Genomic DNA, 18,682 nt, shown 5'->3' on the forward strand with positions numbered 1-18,682 from the left:
ATTCATAATATTTGAAAATTACAGGCGCCGCTGTGAAAAGCACGGTGAAAATACCTACTCGTACTTGTTTTGACTAGTGTCGTTTTTGTTAAAAACTGAGACCGACTGCTTAGTCAGTGTTATGTGTAAAGTTCTCATAATAAATTGATTTATTTAAGGCTATGTTTAAAAACACAGCCTTACCGGCAACTAAGAGGTTGTGCTTTTAAACTCTAAAAGCTATATGCCAACATATATTATCTTGTGTGAAAGAACTGTATCGATACTGACGACGTACACAAAACATTTAATATTTCTTTTTATTTAATTAAGAATTGTGCTCATAACAGGTGTTGATTTATAATCACATTCTCAAAGATTGTTTTGAAAGGCGTTGTTTTCAAAGCAGTTCCGACATTTACCTGTAGTCAATGATTTGAGCGTGAAAGCTATGTTTGTTTTGAGTAGTTATGAGCTTTTTTGGGTTTTTTTATTGAAAATAAAAATATTTACGGCTCCAAATATTTACAGTTGGTGGACTTGATTTTAACAGGGGTTTTATATTTGTATGTTCTTTTCTTTTTATTACTCGGGCTTCCGTAGGAAAGCCCGAGTCTTAAAATGCAAGCGTTTTGGTCGCCAAAAGGGGGGCTTATGGTCCCAGGCGTTCCATGCGTAGACCGTGGAAACTGGAGACGAGAAACACGACATTGCCCGCTCTCCGTGGAAGACTGCGGTGTTTTGCGTAGATCGTTTAAGCAAGAATCGCGCCTTATACGTTCATCTCACATACAAAGATGTCGATCGTTTTCGGAAAGGGTCGGTCCACGAATTATATTGCTTGAAATCCAGCCAGGTAAGCAAAGTTCACGCTCGAAACGTTCTGGTGAGATAACAACTGAGCTGATCGCAGTATGAGTTGAAACTACGAAAATACTGACAAAAAACAGGCAGTCAATGATGGTATGTGGCTACTGCTGTTATTATTTAGAACATTGCAGTAAAAACAAATCATATTGCAATAAAACGAGCTAAATACGAAAACGCTTTTGGACTCGTAGTAGCTCATTAAAAACATGCGACTTGTTTCTTGCACCGCGCAAAATATGTCGATCCCTAAAGTTGTAGAGATAAGACATTCGGTAATGTGAATTAAATATCTTACCTCCAAGTTTAGTTGGCTTTCTAGTAGGGTGCAGGAAAAAACTAACGTGTGATTTTGGAGGCAAATTGTGCGGAAAAATTAAACCTTCGATTGTGCGGGGAATTGTGCGGGATTATTGACGAACCAATGTTCTTGCCAAGTCCTAAGGAAAATCTGCATTGACGATAGTTTAGCCAGTTATTTCACTAGTAGTTCAAATATATTCAGCAGTCTTAGCAATCGCCAATTCTTTTAGAAAACTGTGTCTGACTGCTAAAGAAAATCACGTTGCGTGACATGAACTAGACCAGTATGAAACCAAAATAAATAGCAAAACAGAATGCCGCATCTTCCCTTATAAATGAGTTCCTTTTTAAAAGTACTGCTGCCTTGATTCAATAAAAATATGTAGCTTGAATACTTCTTCATAAACTGCGTTAAGGGTCGCAAATTCTCGGAAGTTATCCGCAAAAAAAAAACTTGACCGTTTATGCAAATTAAGAGTCCCTGTCCACAAAAATGGAAAATAACTCGGCAAGGGTCAAAAATTCGATTTCGCTCATATTTTCATGGTAGATAGGCTAGGGCATGACAAAAACTACTGGATAGTTTTTTTGGCAAAATATCCTTTTAGTTCAAAGAAATATGCAAATTACCAAATTCCGTTAAAATCGTCATTTGACGCACCATTTTATTACACAAGTTTGAGAGCCTCGCATGCAAAACCACGTCATTCTTCCGTCTTTAAAACACTCAAATATTTTTGTGCAATGTTTAAATGTGTACTGGGTTGATTTTAGGGAATGTTGCGTTGTCTTTTTGGGTGCAAAATAATTAAATTTCGAAGACATGTATTTCATTCACTTAAAAGTACTTCGTGAATATAATTAATTTTCACTATGTGCGAAACCTTCAAATGGATCAAGCTTCTGGTGGTTGAATCGCAGAAGGATGGTCTACAGATTCTTGTAAAAATTTCTTTGGGCAAATGATTGTGAGCGACGCGAGAGCTTTTCAAAGTACGTCAAAATTGCAAATATTTGACCATCCGTCGTCAAATTTCAATTTACGGGTTAGACGTATATTTTAGCATGCGTCACATGATTTGACCTATGTTAAATTGAAATAGACACAGAGCTGATAATTTCGAAATGTTCTAACCTCATTTGCTGTAAAAGGCAGGTGCAAAACCGATTTGACGTGTTTCTCTCACCATTCGTCGCACATAAAGCAGAAGTTTGCTTTTGTTTACATAACGTCCGATGTACATCGCCAACTGTCAACTTATTTAACGGTCGAATACCATGAATCTGTGACCCTCTTTCGACACATATGATTACCACTGCATCTAAGTCTAAAACGGCTGAGTCATTTGTAGATAGTTGCTTGCTTTGCACCACACCAAAATATTACGTTTGATCATCATGGTTTGATGGCTTGAATCTTTGCTTGCAGCGGTTCCTTGTTCGTCACGCAATGCTGTCATCCCATTTTAGGGGGTAGGGGTAGGACAATTTCTATCCTAATACGTAAGGCTCCGTAAGGCTTGGAATCACTGGGAGCACACAATCGTGTTGAGTAGGAAGAGATTGAATTAAGAAATGAAAAGAATGAATAGTTTACCATTGCCCCTGTTGTTATCTTTTACTCGACCACCGCTACCTACATGCCCTGCGTAATACTGTAACGCTAAACTCATACCTAGGTCTTTTCGCGCTACGCAATTATTTTTGGTTTACATGTAATACAGTGGGCTACCCTCGGGGAAATGGGTGGTGACCGCTAAATGGGGCTAGCCGCTTAAATAGAGATTGGTGTACCTAGAATATTTAATTTTTCACTGTCAGGCTATAAATTTCTTGGTGAACATGCAAGACAATCATGATAGACGTGTGTTTGAATTATCACTCGTCATGCACCTTCAATTTCAGACTCTTATCTGCCATCGCCCTTTCCAAAACAAAGTTCTTAAATTTTGGGTGGCCGCTTAATAGGGGTAAAGACAATAATGAAACCCTTATCGGAATGACCAAATGGTGGCCGCGGAGGTAACCGGTCAATAGGTGTTTTATTTATAATATTTTACTGACGATAATTTTGGACTGTATTGACAACAACATACCAATGCCTCGCCACTAAGTAAACAAAATACGCCAAATAAAATGGCATGGCCAGGGCTATTTACTCACGTAATTACTAATTAAACTTAGTCTGTTTTTCTCACGAATTAGACACGTTGTGATTTCCTATTTTTATTTCAGTTAGTTCTTGCTTCATTGACCTATAATTTGCTTATGGCGATTTTCTTAAAATTCTAGTGAGTACAGGCACTAGCTTTATCAGCTGTTGTCTGAAATGTCAGAACGTACAACAAACGTGATGTGGACCGACGCCATGTACACTATAGAACGCGATTATATAAATATGTACATATTATTATATATATGAACAAACAGATGAACAATGATTAAATTGTTTCAGTTATCCCGAGAGTACTCTATACAAAATAGATCAAAATGTGCAGCATATGCCGTGACAGCATTGCGTGACGAACAAATAACGGCTGTAAGATTGTGCTGCGCCGACACGCTTGTCAGCAATGGTCAGCAATCGATCAAACACAATATGTTGGCGAAGCGTAAAGCAAGCAACTATCTACAAATGACTCAGCTGTTTTAGACTTAGATGCAGTGATGTTCATAAGCGCAGAAAGATGGTCACAGATTCATAGTATTCGACCAAAAATAGGTTGACAGTAGGCGATGTACATCGGACGTTAACCTTGTGTAAACAAAAGCGAACTTCTGCTTTATGTGCGACGAATGGTGAGAGATCGACTAGAAACACGTCAAATCGGCTTTGGACCTGCCTTTTACAACAAATAAGGTTAGAACATTTCGAAATTATCAGCTCTGTGTCTATTGCAACTTATTATAGGTCAAGTCGTGTGGCACAAGCTAAAATATACGTCTAACCGGTAAATTGAAATTTGACGACGGATGGTCAAATATTTGCATTTTTGACGTACTTTGAAAAGCTCTCGCGTCGCTCACAATCATTTGCCCAAAGAAATTTTTACAAGAATCTGTAGACCATCCTTCTGCGATTCAACCACCAGAAGCTTGATCCATTTGAAGGTTTCGCACATAGTGAAAATTAATTATATTCACGAAGTACTTTTAAGTGAATGAAATACATGTCTTCGAAATTTAATTATTTTGCACCCAAAAAGACAACGCAACATTCCCTAAAATCAACCCAGTACACATTTAAACATTGCACAAAAATATTTGAGTGTTTTAAAGACGGAAGAAAGATGTGGTTTTGCATGCGAGGCTCTCAAACTTGCTTAATAAAATGGTGCGTCAAATGACGATTTTAACGGAATTTGGTAATTTGCATATTTCTTTGAAATAAAAGGATATTTTGCCAAAAAAACTATCCAGTAGTTTTTGTCATGCCCTAGCCTATCTACCATAAGAATATGAGCGAAATCGAATTTTCGACCCTTGCCGCGAAATTAAGAATTTGTCTGATTTTAACAGGCAGGCACTCTTAAGTGCAATGCAATTTGCGCCTTGTCCTAGGACTGTTGTTTTCGCGAAGGATCTTATCTAGTCGCCCTCCAAACGGGATGAGACTCTTGAAAAGGATTTAAGATCGCGACACGGCAAAGATGTTCAGCTGCACAATTCACTCGGATCGCCACGACCAGTAAACGAACTTCGTACAATTTCTGCTAGCATGTACAATGTAATCGCCATAAGTTGTAAAAAGACCTGGAAAATTCTTTGCGAACAAGTTCTTCGCGTAGACAGCAGCTGTGCTTGATTCTTGAACCAAAGTGGTTTAAGCTCACAACTTGCGATTGGATTAGAGGATACTCAACGAAACAACTCGAATACTAAATATCTAAGCGGAACTCTTGTGCTAAAATATCCTGATTCTTTAATTTGTTTTTATTGTGTCCAATACGCGTTTTTGTAAAGTACGATTTGATACTTCGGTACGAAACCCGAGTAAACGCTCTTAGAGCGTCTAGTTCGGGAGTAGAACGTTTTCAGTGTCTTCCGCCAGCAATATATATAGCCGTTGATCTCCATGCATTTAAATTTTGAAAAACATATATGTCGAAAGAGCTGGAGATGAACTACTCCTTTGGACAGCTGACAGCAATCTTCCATACTCTCTTTATTTTTTGTAATAATATCGAGGCTGAAGTTTGCGAAATTTTAAGACGATTTTAAGAATTAACCCGAGGCTGAGATTTTGAAAAGAATACAATTACGTATGTTGAAAATTTGCGTACAATGAAATTTTATCTTCTTAACTAAACCGTATAACTAAGCACTACCCGTATGTTCGATGCTAAATTCATCTCTGCAAGAGGTTATACGCTATAATCTAAGAACATTCACAAGAGAACTTTTAGTCTAAAATAGGTAGACAAATTAGAATATTCAGCCTGGACCAAAAGAAAGGTAGCAGCTGATGCTGTGTCAGGCATTATAGTTAAAGTGTCGTCAACGTATCTCTTGTAAAATGACGGCATTTTGCCTTCATGAACCAGAGTTTCTTCAATGGATCCCATGAGGACATTAGCGAGCAGTGGCCCGAGTGGAGAGCCCATGGCGAAACCATTGGTCTGTTCATAAAGTTGTCCATTGAACTGGAACAGTTGGTCTTTGGTAGATGCTTTGAGAAGATCTGCAAGGTCCATTCTGCTCAGGTTCAAGTGGTGTGTTTCATTGAACCAGTTATTCACAAAAGCTATATCGGCGAGTATCTGTATTGCTTCCTCTAAGGGCACGTCGGTAAATAGCGTGAAGAAACTTCACGGTTGTTGTACAAGGGGATGGACGTCGCCGAGCACATACTACACACCTCATCGTATGAATTATACCTTAATGTTAAAGTTAAGTATCATAAGACATGCAATGAATTTTTTAAAACAGGTTAAACACACTTACCAGATCATACAACTCATTTGATAATAACTATCATGGTACTTTTATTAAATTCTCACATGGGGGCTATATTCCCATATATGGTTCAGTGAAATGCGTTTTTGTGTCTTTTAAGAATAAACATGAAATCATGCTTGAGTATTGAACTAAATACAGAAAACTCCCTCCGAAACAACTTGTTTGACAATATTTACTAGACCACTGGCCACGTTCCCCTTTATAGTGCGTTGGCACATATAATTATTGATATTTGATTTTCTTTAAGCTGCTTGTAAATTATGTGGGTTTTTTTTTTTACCATTATGGCTATGAGTTGAAACTCTTCTGCAGAAATGGTCAAGCCTAGGTGAGCAAGGTGAGCAAGATAGGTGAGCAAGAGGTTTGACTTGTTTGATGTAAAGCACATTTCAATCACCTGTTGCCAGGTGCAAACTATCGAACGCATGATGGGTCGATTAAGTAGACCGTTAGGCGCCCTTGAAAACAATTTTTGTATGATCTCATCAGTGCTATATAACTCCATTGTTCATGTCACAGAACAAAAGATACTTAGAAACTGGTGACGAGGTAAAAGCCACTGGTATTAAGAGCAACTACTATCAAACGCAGATAGAGTGGCTCAGTGAGTGAGGCCGAATTTGGCTTAATGTCCAATTTACGCTACGTACCTCTTTACATTATTCAAAATATTGCTCTTTCTGTTCTTTTGAATACGCTAGTAATCTTTACGGGCAAATAAATTGGCTGTCTCTTATTCAGTTTACCACGTTTATGATATTTGGTCATGTTTGCTTCTCTGACAACATTTATAACTCTTCAAATGTTGTCAGAGAATGTCGGTCAATTTACGAAAAAATAAATTCCTCTTTACATTATTCAAACTATTGCTCCGACCTTCTGTTCTTTTGAATACGCTAGTAATCTTTACGGGCAAATAAAATGGCTGTCTCTTATTCAGTTTACCACGTTTATGATATCTGGTCATGTTTGCTTCTCTGACAACAATTATAACTCTTCAAATGTTGTCAGAGAATGTCGGTCAATTTACGAAAAAATAAATTCCTTCTGACTATTCAAAATATTTTGAAAATTACGGGCGCCGCTATGAAAAGTACCGTGAAAAATACCTACTTGTACTTGTTTTGATTAGTGTCGTTTTTGTTAAAAACTGAGACCGACTGCTTAGTCAGTGTTATGTGTAAAGTACTCCCGATAAATTGATTTATTTATGGCTGTGTTTAGAAACACAGCCTTACCGGCGAATTAACAGGTTGTGCTTTTAAACACTGAAAGCTATATGCCAACATATATTATCTTGTGTGAAAGAACTGTATCGATACTGACGACGTAAACAAAACATTTAATATTACTTTTTATTTAATTAAGAACCGTGCTCATAACGGGTTTTGAATTATGATCAGATTCTGATTTATAATCACATTCTCAAAAATTGTTTTGAAAGGCGTTGTTTTCAAAGCGGTTCCGACATTTACCTGTAGTTAATAATTTGAGCGAGTAAGCTATGTTTATTTTGTAGTAGATACCCGCAAAAACGACATGTGCTTTCTTCTTCCCTCTCGGCCTTCTTCCCATTCTCTTTTGAATATGGCCCACACATTCCACTCTTCGCAATGCCACCTCATCTCCGTAAGGCTTTGATTTGACCCCATCCCGATGAGAAGAGCAATTGTCATCGCCTACAAAGTCCACATAACGCGAACGGTGCTTCTCAGTGGACCTCCCTATACATCTACAGCACCTAGGGCCTCCATGGCTTTTAGCTGTGCATTTGGGCCCATGTGACTCCATCCAGCCAATGTATTCCTGAGAGCAAGGTTGCTCTTTCCACAACGCAGTTCGAAAAGTAGTTTGAAAATTACTTAACTTTCATGTAGGTATTTTCGAAATCGCTTATTTTCCTGATTTTCTGGAAAGTCTGTAGCACACTTTTCATTTCAAAGTCAACAACTTTTCCTGTTTCCACATCAATGGCAGAACCCATTCCATACACAGACTGAAAACCTCTCCTGGCCCAGGTGCCATCACAAGACAAAGCATCCTCAAACTCAGTAATAATTCATCAAGTTTAAACAAAGGAAATCATGACCGTGACGGTGTTTGGATATCTGATCTTAATTAGCATAGATTGTTACGATTTCATTTCTCCGTTTTCTCCTTAGTTTTGGTTCCGATTGAGAAGATATATCCAACACTCAAGACAGTGCATGAATGGCCACATTTCCAAACACCTCGAAGTTCGTCATAAAAGCTCGGCTACGCGTCGTATTGTCAACTCTCTTCTCGGTGTTTGGAAATGTGGTCAAACACAGTCTTTCGTGTTTGATATATTACATAACGACAACTTCGTCTTCCTCGGCATTATTACTTTTTTCGTAGCCTTCTGCATTTCGGTTTCCGCAACTTGCCGAGACACACGAGGAAGCGCGTTCACGTGGTTAATGTAAATGTAAATGTGAATCTTATTTATAGTGGTCATGCACTTAGCTATACAAGCACAAAGGTTAACCAGTTTATAGGCAGGCCACTGAAACAAAGGAAACAAATATTTCAAATAAATGAACCTAGTTAAGAATCCCAACTGGTAGGAGGCAGAACAGTTGGCTATTTACAAAGAGTGACCGAGGATTTGAACTCGAGACTACCGAGAAACAAATCCTGCTAAATGGCAGGGTGGAGGCCTTGAGCCTAAGACCTCCGGATTACAACACCAGCGTCCTGAACCACTCGGCAACGCTTCCTCCTGAAAGACGTTTTGGCTACTGGCCCTGGCATGTTCATTACAGCACAGAATTTTGTTAAACTAACTCTTCCCCTTCCGATAATTCGCATGGCTAGGGCAGCTGGTCTCCTGTTTATGTCATGAAATCTTGCCTTTCCACAAACAATCTTTTCTGAAGTTGGAGGTTCTGTGAATGCGCGAAACGCGTTGTTTGCACATTGTAAAGCGTCCCTGCCAATTAAACCACAACCTGTAGGCCTTTCAAATAAGAGAAGACTGCCTTTCAAACACACCTTGCAAACAGCACTGGCCTAGATAACTCTTTGTAAAATACTGACATACTGGAAACGATGTCCGCTCGGTTTTTTGTTTGATGGAGATGCCTTGCCGTTGGTCGGAGAACCTTTGACATCAAGGCGAAGTTTCTTCGACGAAGGAGCATCATCACTCGCATTCGATTTCTGGAGCGTTTTCCACGAGTAACGGACCGGCGAAGCGATCTAAACCTTGTTCTTGCCATACTCAAAATAACATTTCGCAAAGTATGGTTGGCGAAATGGTGCAAAATTCACAAAGTTTATATTCATACCCATTTTATGATGTTGTTATTATTCACGAATATATTTATTCTCATTCAACAACTAAATTTATATTCAAGAAATATATTAATTCACATTTAACGACGTATTTCGTATTTACGAATATCTTTACTCACATTTACGGGATGTATTCATTCACATTCAACGGTTTATATTCATTTACATTCACGATCAAAATATTGGTTCAACACGGTGCAATATATAAATATATTCGTGAATACGAAATACGTCGTTAAATGTGAATTAGTATATTTCTTGAATATAAATTTAGTTGTTGAATGTGAATAAATATATTCGTGAATAATAATAACAACATTACATGTGAATGAATATAAACTTTGAGAGTTTTGCACCATTTCGCCAACCATAGTACAGCACCAAGAAATGCTACGTTAACAACTTCGCACCGATTGCTGCGATCCATGCCACCACGGTATCCAAAATATGCCATGCGTATCCAAAACTCTTATGAGGCTATTTAGAGGCTTTTGACGGACAAGACGGCAAGAAAGGACGCTTGTTCATCTCGGTTGCCACCGGAACATAAAATCATAATCAAAAAATAAACTTTGGAGTATCCTTCAAATTCACCCGTTTTTATGGCGCGCATTTTGAAATAACAATAAAAATAGTCCCACAGCTAGAAAATCGAGATAACGTAGATGGTTGAGAGCTCCAAAACATCTTTATATGTTTTTTCATGGACACTGCCTCAGTCATAATTTCTCTCTGGCTCCAGCCCTGAGTTACCGTCAAACAGTTCATAAAAAATATTGAGACATGCGATCAAAGCAAAAAAGCTGCAGAAGTCAAATAAAGAAATGAAAAAGAATGTTTCCGGCCGGGCTCGAACCGGCGACCTTCCGCGTGTGAGGCGGACATGATAACCACTACCAGTCCGCTCTTGGTCAAATGTGTGATGCGGAAAAGGACTGGCACGAGCGCTCCTTCGGCGCTTCCGGTGAGATTAATGGCTGCCAAAAATTTCCTCTCGACGAACCGGAAATCAAAAAGTTTCGTTGTGGGCTGCCCAAATTTGAATGAAGTAAGACAGTGTCTAATGCAGGTATGCCCCGCTTATAATGACCAAGCGGTGATCCGCTTCTTCTTTTACGAGTACTCCACATTACTCCACTCTAAATTTTACATATGTTGAAGATCGATAGCTTTTACACAACGTGGTAAAAAACCAGCTGGATATATTTGGATATAGCAGCGTTTCAGAACTTCAAAGTTTCCCTACTCTTGTTACACGCTGGCTTGGATTTTGCCATAGACACCGAAAAGTAATAAAATTTTGCGAGTTTGAGTTTCGCCTGAATTGAAAGCAACACGCGATGTTTCATCAAGGCACAAAAACTTCCGTCTGTAAATACTGCTCAGTTTTGTTTGTGTGAAAATCCAATAAATCGCTGGTTGTCGATGAAAAAGACAGAAAAAGAACGCCCGACGATGCGTGTCTTGTACCTATAAACATGGCAAACTGGACTTTCCACTCTTTCGTGTGAAAACGTACATCGAACTCAAACAATATCTCTGGCTTTAAATATGTTTATGACTGATGAATGTTTGAGAACACATAGTTTAGCTTAAAATATGGGAAGACAGCAGAAACAATCAGCACAGTTACGGTAGCGCTTTCATTGATCAACCGGAATAACGATTCAATTTCCATTTTGTTTGAGTTATCAAAACTCCATGTCTATTTCATTTTCGCAGTATAAAATTTCAGTACGTTGAAGAAACACACATGATGTTAGTAGCCTTATAGCGTTGGCGATAATTGTTGCAGCATCTCAGCACAAAAGATAACGGAAATAATCTTTGTCAAGATTTTATATAGACTTTCTAAAAGTCCTTTCCAATAATTCTTCCCTGGCCTGTTGGTTTCGCCGTTGGAAAGGACTTTTCCCACTTGCAGCGCGCCAAATTTTACCGGTGGATTTTTCCACCGGTGAGGTAAATACACATTAACCAATGAACAAACAAGTACTGACTATACGTCATGACGTCGCGCGCGATCAACGACACAACTCGCAGAGCAAATGTCTGGTGAGTTCAAAAATCTTTTTCATTTAACTTTTGTTCTCTGATATACTTAAGAACATGAAGTTTATGGAAGCAATTGAATATGGTCTATCCAACTTAATTTTAAGTCTTTGAAAGAAGGACAGGGAAAAGCAGTGGAAGCCTATTTATCCGACCAATACGTGTTTGTCTACTCACGGACGCGATCTGAGCTCTTGCGTCATCCGTATCGTTTGAGAGAATTAATTAAGTTTGGACCTTTCGAAGAAGAACAGGGCCGTTCCCGCAGTTTGTGTACTTGTTGCATTTTTAGTTGCTTTAGTTGAATGACCAAGTTTCTTCTGTCCAAAGAAAGGGCATCGCAGCAACTTTGTCTTGGCCGTTTTACCGTGTTGAAAGCAGTCGTCGATCGATGAAGGACTTTTGGGAACAGCGCTTTTATTCTCTGCCGTTCGTTGCGACTTCGATTCTCAACGTTATGTTATCAAGAGAGCTTTACAGAATTAAGGCTCTCCCCAACTTATCACGCCTTCTTTAGTTAATTCGGATTGTTTTCAGTACAAGCTAGATCTACATAAGTTTATAGCATTTGTCAGGCAGCTCTCTGGTCGATAGCTGGTTAATCTAGACTAAAATAATTCTCGATCGTTTAAACACGGTTTTGTCTTTTCAGAAATTAGTACTCAATGGAACAGCTTTTGCCGTTTGTCAATTGCCGACTACATACTGCACTGTAAACAAATAAATTTATTTGAGTTAGGGAACAGTACTCGTACACTCGTAAACGTTTTGATGGCAATAATTTTCTGCTTTCGCGACGATCGCGCGCGAAGCACATGAAAAGTGAGAAATGTCAATCATATTTTTCGCGCCAAAAATTTACGCTGTGATTCACATTCCTGCAAGTGAAACAAGTCGACCTCTCGCGGCTTACGTCGCTCGCGCTCGCCCTCGCGACTTCGTCGCTCGAAGATTACCCTCTCGCCGTCTCGAGGGAGATAAATAAGTCAAGGATTAAGAAAAGGTCGACTTGTGGCAAGTCTAGATTTTATATTGACAATTGAAAACACCGACTCGGACTTGAAAGTGCACGCGCTGCATTAGGCAAATTTGTTACTTGCACGCGTCAGATTTATTTTCCATTCAAAAGCTTCTGCAAACTAGCAAACGAGCAGAAACAATAAGAAACTATCGAAACAGATTTTGGTTATGATTAAACATTGTTCTGAGAAATAACTCGATACCAGAGTAGAGAGTTTTCTTGCATAAACTTTATTCTTAAGTCAAAAGCCTGAAAAGCTTACGCGTACAACTAGCGCGAGCAGATCTTACTCATTCACAGCGCGAAATTTGAAATCCTGTTTTCAACCCTGAAAAACTCACCTTTTCGCATTGCCTCAGAACCAAAAATGCGCCGAAAGAAGTTGGTAATTCATGTAGAAGGGAGTCTCGTGGAATTTCTCTAGAAATCTAAGTTTGAGTGCAAGTAAGCAGAATCTGCTCGTCTTAGTAGACCCCAGTCTACTGCATCACACCTTTTTGCTCGGACCCGTTCGTTTCACCGCCCCACGTATAAGCGCCCTGCCACTACACTACGGAAACGACGAATTAACCAGCTTCGGTCATTGTAGGAGATATTGGCAAATTACGCTTTATATACTTCGTTAAATTTATCAGTCGACCCCTACGTAGACCTTAAGGTCATTCCGCTAAAATAAAAGCTGCACTGAGATTTTTGTGAAACTTTACCTATCGATTGTTTATATTATAGGAACTTAAATTTTGAAATAAAAATGAGGGGTCCCCATGTTCGTTTAGGAGCAAAAGCACCCTGTTTTTATCCACATAAATCCTTATAATAGCACCATGATTGTAGTCACGATTGCTTGCTAAATTCACGTTTCCGACGATTGCTTTTTGTTCTACACTGAGAATTGGTCCATATTTAGTTTACACAGAGAAATTTATTACTCAATTCAAAAGAACAGAAAAAAATGATAGGTCACCATACTCGTTCGCGAGAAAATGACGATTTACCTCTATGGCGAGGTCCAGCTCTAAACAAAAAGCCGCCATTTTTTAATGCGCGAGCGCTAATCACGCGTGAAATTATGCGCAGTAGGGATGCGCAATGCAATACTGGGGAATGACCTTAACAGTAAATCCATTGCATAACACAACCAAAAAACTCCCAGTTGTACAATATGTGACGCTTCGATGAGCAGTTTTCAAAAGTAATGAGAATTGAAAAGCGCGACATCTCTGAGGCACCGATGGGATGTGAACCCATGACCTCCTGTTTACAAGACAGGCGCTCTAACCAACTGAGCTACGGCGCCCTACATGACATAACAACCTGTTCTATTTTTTTTTTTTTTGCATTATTATTATTTATTTACAGAAGAACCCCGGTAACTCGAACTCGTATAACTCGAATTTCCCGCTAACTAGAACTAAATTTCGTTTCCCTTTATAAAAATTTACCCCGATAACTCGAATTCTGGTCCATGTAACTCACCAGGGATGTCATCCCATTAGCTTTTCTTGTCGTGTAATCGTTAAACACTCAAAACTAATACCACAGCAATTTGATTTTAATTAGTGCAACAGACCGTTCACATATTTGACAGTCATTTCCCGATCTTATGAGTCATACTGGATGCGGTGCCTTTAGCTGTCACTGTACACTGAAGTGCTGAAAAACAAGCAAACTATCAATTATTATCATGGCAAATTGGATATTCAATCGACCCCGATAACTCGAACCCCCGCTAACTCGAACTGTTTTTCGTTTCCCTTCAGAGTTCGCGTTACCGGGGTGTTACTGTGTTTATTTTTTTTATTTTTATTTTTTTTCAAAAACAACAAACAAATAGTAAAAAATATTGTTAATAGTACTAAGTTGGTCACATATCCACTTTCACACTTCGTAATTCGTAGGAGTACTAAGATGGCTCAAGTTGATATAGTTATTTAAAGGTTGATTTTCTTTTTTTACCTGCAAGTAACCGTGAATGATTTTCTATCGAATTATCGTAAGACAGTTCCGTTGGAGTGTAGCTACAGCAGTTAAGTTGTGCGCGCGCGATGTACGACACTTGAAGCGGCGCGCGCTTCTGCAACAAATTTGCACGCGCAACATTGCGCAAGTTTTCAACGAGTTTCTAATTTAAGCTGTTTTACGCTAAATTACTATACTTTGTAGCCTTGAGAGTACTATTTTTTAGTCATTGGAAGTTTATTTGAACGTGTATTCAGTTATTTAGGGCTTTTTCAAGCGTGTACGTGACCCTTGTTTCTAGATCTTTCTAAAAAGTTCTGTGGTGTCGCGAAAGCACACGCGTAGCGCCGCGACAGCCAATTGGCGTCATAAAAGAGTAGTTTTTTCGCTAGCAAGATCAGTTGACGCAAGATCTGTTAATTGACCGCAAGTTAACAAGTTTCTCCAAGTTTATCATTGTTCTGGTGATCAAGGCAGCACCAAGGTAATTATTTTTTACGCTATTTTAGTATTGGATTGCGCATCCCTACTGCGCATAATTTCACGCGTGATTAGCGCGCGCGCATTAAAAATTGGCGGCTCTTTCTTTACAGCTGGACCTCGCCATAGAGGTAAATCGGCATTTTCTCGCAAACGAGTATGGTGACCTGTCATTTTTTTCTGTTGTTTTGAATTGAGTAATAAATTTCTCTGTGTAAAATAAATATGGACCAATACTCAGTGTAGAACAAAAAGCAATCGTGACTACAATCATGGTGCTATTATAAGGATTTATAATGGTAATAGGACTGAGTGGAGTCCAATTCGGTCGGTAATCATACGAGTGATTAACAAAATCGGACGGCCGCGAAGCGGGAGTCCGATTTGTTAATCCCGAGCATGATTACGGACTGAATTGGACGACACGATGTCCTGTTACCAATTAATCAAAACTATGACAAAATTCGAGAAACGAACAAACCATCGATTTATCGCTGAACGATTAAACGTCGTTATGAATGCTGAAAAACAGCAGTTTACTCAACAAAGTGCACCCCAACAGCGCGCGCAAAATGACGCGTACTGTCCAGTTACAAGCATGACGCCTGCACTGTCCAATTAAGGTGGCCGAACACAATTTCCGCGCGCGCTCTTGCTAGTGCCATTCAGCACGTGCACAAGGATTACACAAAGCAACCATGGCGTCGATACAACCGCATCATTTTATTTGGTCAATGCCCTCGCTATCTGTGCTTTTGCTTTTTTTCTTCATAATTGAACACAGTGTATTTATGACTTTACTCTTTTATCAAAAATGTATTTGTCAGAAAAGGTAACAGTGCAAAGAACCCAGCAATTCTCAGATTTTCATTTTTACCGAAAGAACCCAGTTAAACGCAGCGCATGCGTAGTAAGACAAAAAATTGCGATTGAATGCGGAATAGCTTTCTTGGAAATACGCCTATTTCTCGAGAACCACTCGTTAGAATTTTACGAAAATTGGCACGAAAATACTTTAGAAAACAAGTAACTAGAATATGGAAAAAAAAATCAAAAATTGACAGAGGAGATTCTAGATATTCCAGTTAAACTTCTACAAGTGATAATTAAAGATCCCTCTGTTAAACTATTATTAAAATAGTGCTAACTTGTGAGCATTGTTACGATCTTGTTGCATGCAAATGAAAAAGAAAATTTAACGACTAGATTTTCTGCAAACAAACAAAACCGATTTTAAAAGGCCTGTATATATTTATTCATGTTGCCATGGCAACGGCACATACGTCAGCCTAGCTATCAAAAATCCGAAGTTGTATTATTAACTTGCGTGTTGCCAGTTTTGGCCACCAAAGGATCAAGGGTCTTAGAGAAAAAGGAGATTGAAACACAGGTATCAAAACTGTGTTCGGCCGCCTTAATGCTCAAATCCGGCTGCTGATAGCCAATCACGTTCGAGAATTTTGTTATAGTTTTGATTAATATGGGTATAAACGAGGTGCTGTTGCTCCTAAACGAACACGGGGACCCCTCGTTTTTATTTCAAAATTTAAGTTCCTATAATATGAACAAACAATAGGCAAAGTTTGACAAAAATCTCAGGGCAGGTTCTATTTCAGTGGAATGACCTTAAGGTTTTAGATAAAGTCAAGTTGTATACGCCATCGTTTTACCGTTATTTGTAAATCGATCTTAAGTTTTCTCTTCTCACTTTTGTAACTTTCGAAGCATGTGAAATGTATTTATATCCTGTTATTTTCGCAAGCTAATTTGTAGTTTATTTGTATCTTTTATTTTAGTTCTCACGGTGTTCATAGAGTTTTTAAAGAATTTTAATAAAGAGCAGTTTGTGAACCGACGTTTAACCAAATCACTGGAGCAATATGGAGCACCTCATGAAAGATGTTTAACATACTCCTTTAATCAGAGAGAGTTCATTGATTTGAGAAAGAAACTGCATGATAGCATTGTTGTTAAAATTAAGAAGTGTGTTTTGTCATTATAGGGGTAATCGCTTTGTTTCTTTGTCTGTTTTTCTGTTTGGCTATTTTTGTGTTCTGATTGTTCCTGTTCCTGTTGATGAAAAAAGGGTGATTAAGCAATTCACTTCTTGATATTCATGATCGTGTGACGTCTATCAATCAAGACGTGCATGTTTTTTTTCTTTTCTTTTTTTCTTTTCTTTTTCATCTCGTAGTTTGCACCGAGAAAGCAACAAATTTATTTGCGCTCTGCAAACCTAAAACCCTAAAAAAAACTGCAGAAGTCAAATAAAGAAATGAAAAAGAACATCTCCGGCCGGGCTCGAACCGGCGCCCTCCCGCGTGTGAGGCGGACGTGATAACCACTACACTACGGAAACGACGATAAATCAAGTTCGGTCAATGAAGGAGACATTCGCACATTACGTTTTATATACTTCGTTAAATTTATCAGTCGACCCCTTCGTAGACCTTAACAGTAAATCCATTGCATAACACAACCAAAAAAATCCCAGTCGTACAACATGTAAAGCTTCGATGAGCAATTTTCAAAAGTAATGAGAATTAAAAAGTGCGACATCTATAAGGCACCGATGTGATTTGAACCCATGACCTCCTGTTTACTAGACAGGCGCTCTAACCAACTGAGCTACGGCGCCGTACATCAGATAACAACCTGTTCTATTGTTTATTTATCTATTTATTTATTATTTTTCAAAAATAACAAAAGCGTAGTAAAAATTATTGTTAATAGTACTAAGTTAGTCACCTATCCACTTTCACGCTTGATAATTCCAAGGAATACTAAGATGGTTCAACATGATATGATTATATAAAGGTTGATTTTCTTTTTTTCCCTGCAAGTAACCGTGAATGATTTTCGATCGAATTATCGTAAGAAAGTTCCGCTGGAGCATCTCATGAAAGATGTTTAACATACTCCTTTAATCAGAGAGAGTTCATGGATTCGAGAAAGAAACTGCATGATAGCATTGTTGTTAAAATTAAGAAGAGTGTTTCTTCATGCATTATAGGGCTAACGGCTTTCTTTCTTTGTCTGTTTTTCTGTTTGGCTATTTTTTTTTTGTTCTGATCAGGAGGGACAACACTGTTTTCATTTTTTACAGACATGTGACCAATCGATCCCAACTGTTCCTGTTAATGAAAAAAATGTTGATTAAGCAATTCACTTGTTGATATTCATGATCATGTGACGTCTGTCAATCAAACCGTACATGTTTTTTTTTTCTTTTTTTCATCTTGTAGCTTACACCGAGAGAGCAACAAGTTCATTTGCGCTCTTGGAATATGTAATTTCTGAAGATTGAGGGACGAATTAGTCAGAAATTTTTATTATTCTGATGGCATGACAGAGAGGCTCGTGGGGTGTCTTGGGACTATTTAGGCTTTTGGCGGGAGAGTTAGGCCATTCCAGGTCAGTCAGTCTTTGTGATCGTCCATATTTCTTATTAAGCTTCTGTTTTAACAGCTTGTGTGTATAATTGCAAATGTCCTACGTTATTGATTTTTGTACTCTTTCCTCGGGGTCTCGTAATGCTTCATTAGATGAGGAATACGTTTCTACTTATTTTTGGCCACATCTTAAGGGTGCGTTTTTAATTATTTTTCGTATCTGGCGTAGCACAGGTTCTGATTGTTAGAACCACTAGTTGTAATTTTTCTGATATAGATTATCTTATTATAGACGGACTACATCTGCATCAGATGACTGACTGCCGCAACCTCAATAAACTATTCACATTGA

The 18,682-nt window shown here is 38.5% G+C and overlaps 1 long non-coding RNA gene and 3 other non-coding genes across 5 annotated transcripts; 1 reads left to right on the forward strand and 3 right to left on the reverse strand.

The window, feature by feature from the left end:
- The first annotated feature begins 444 nt into the window (after positions 1-444).
- Positions 445-18,580, forward strand: LOC149102658 (uncharacterized). 2 transcript variants are annotated; one of them, XR_016201882.1, is made up of 3 exons: positions 445-835; positions 5,694-6,458; positions 18,184-18,580. It is a non-coding gene; the product is annotated as an uncharacterized LOC149102658 (long non-coding RNA). The 2 variants fall into 2 exon arrangements; XR_016201883.1 differs by having other exon boundaries at positions 5,694-6,445.
- Positions 13,723-13,796, reverse strand: Trnat-ugu (transfer RNA threonine (anticodon UGU)). The gene has a single exon. It is a non-coding gene; the product is annotated as a tRNA-Thr (tRNA).
- Positions 17,225-17,297, reverse strand: Trnav-cac (transfer RNA valine (anticodon CAC)). The gene has a single exon. It is a non-coding gene; the product is annotated as a tRNA-Val (tRNA).
- Trnat-agu (transfer RNA threonine (anticodon AGU)) lies at positions 17,503-17,576 on the reverse strand. The gene has a single exon. It is a non-coding gene; the product is annotated as a tRNA-Thr (tRNA).
- Positions 18,581-18,682: the final 102 nt, after the last annotated feature.

This window comes from Orbicella faveolata, unplaced genomic scaffold (genome assembly GCF_042242905.1).
Source record: "Orbicella faveolata isolate gen_17 unplaced genomic scaffold, um_ofav_v1 contig_35, whole genome shotgun sequence".
Classification (NCBI taxonomy): Eukaryota; Metazoa; Cnidaria; class Anthozoa; order Scleractinia; family Merulinidae; genus Orbicella; species Orbicella faveolata.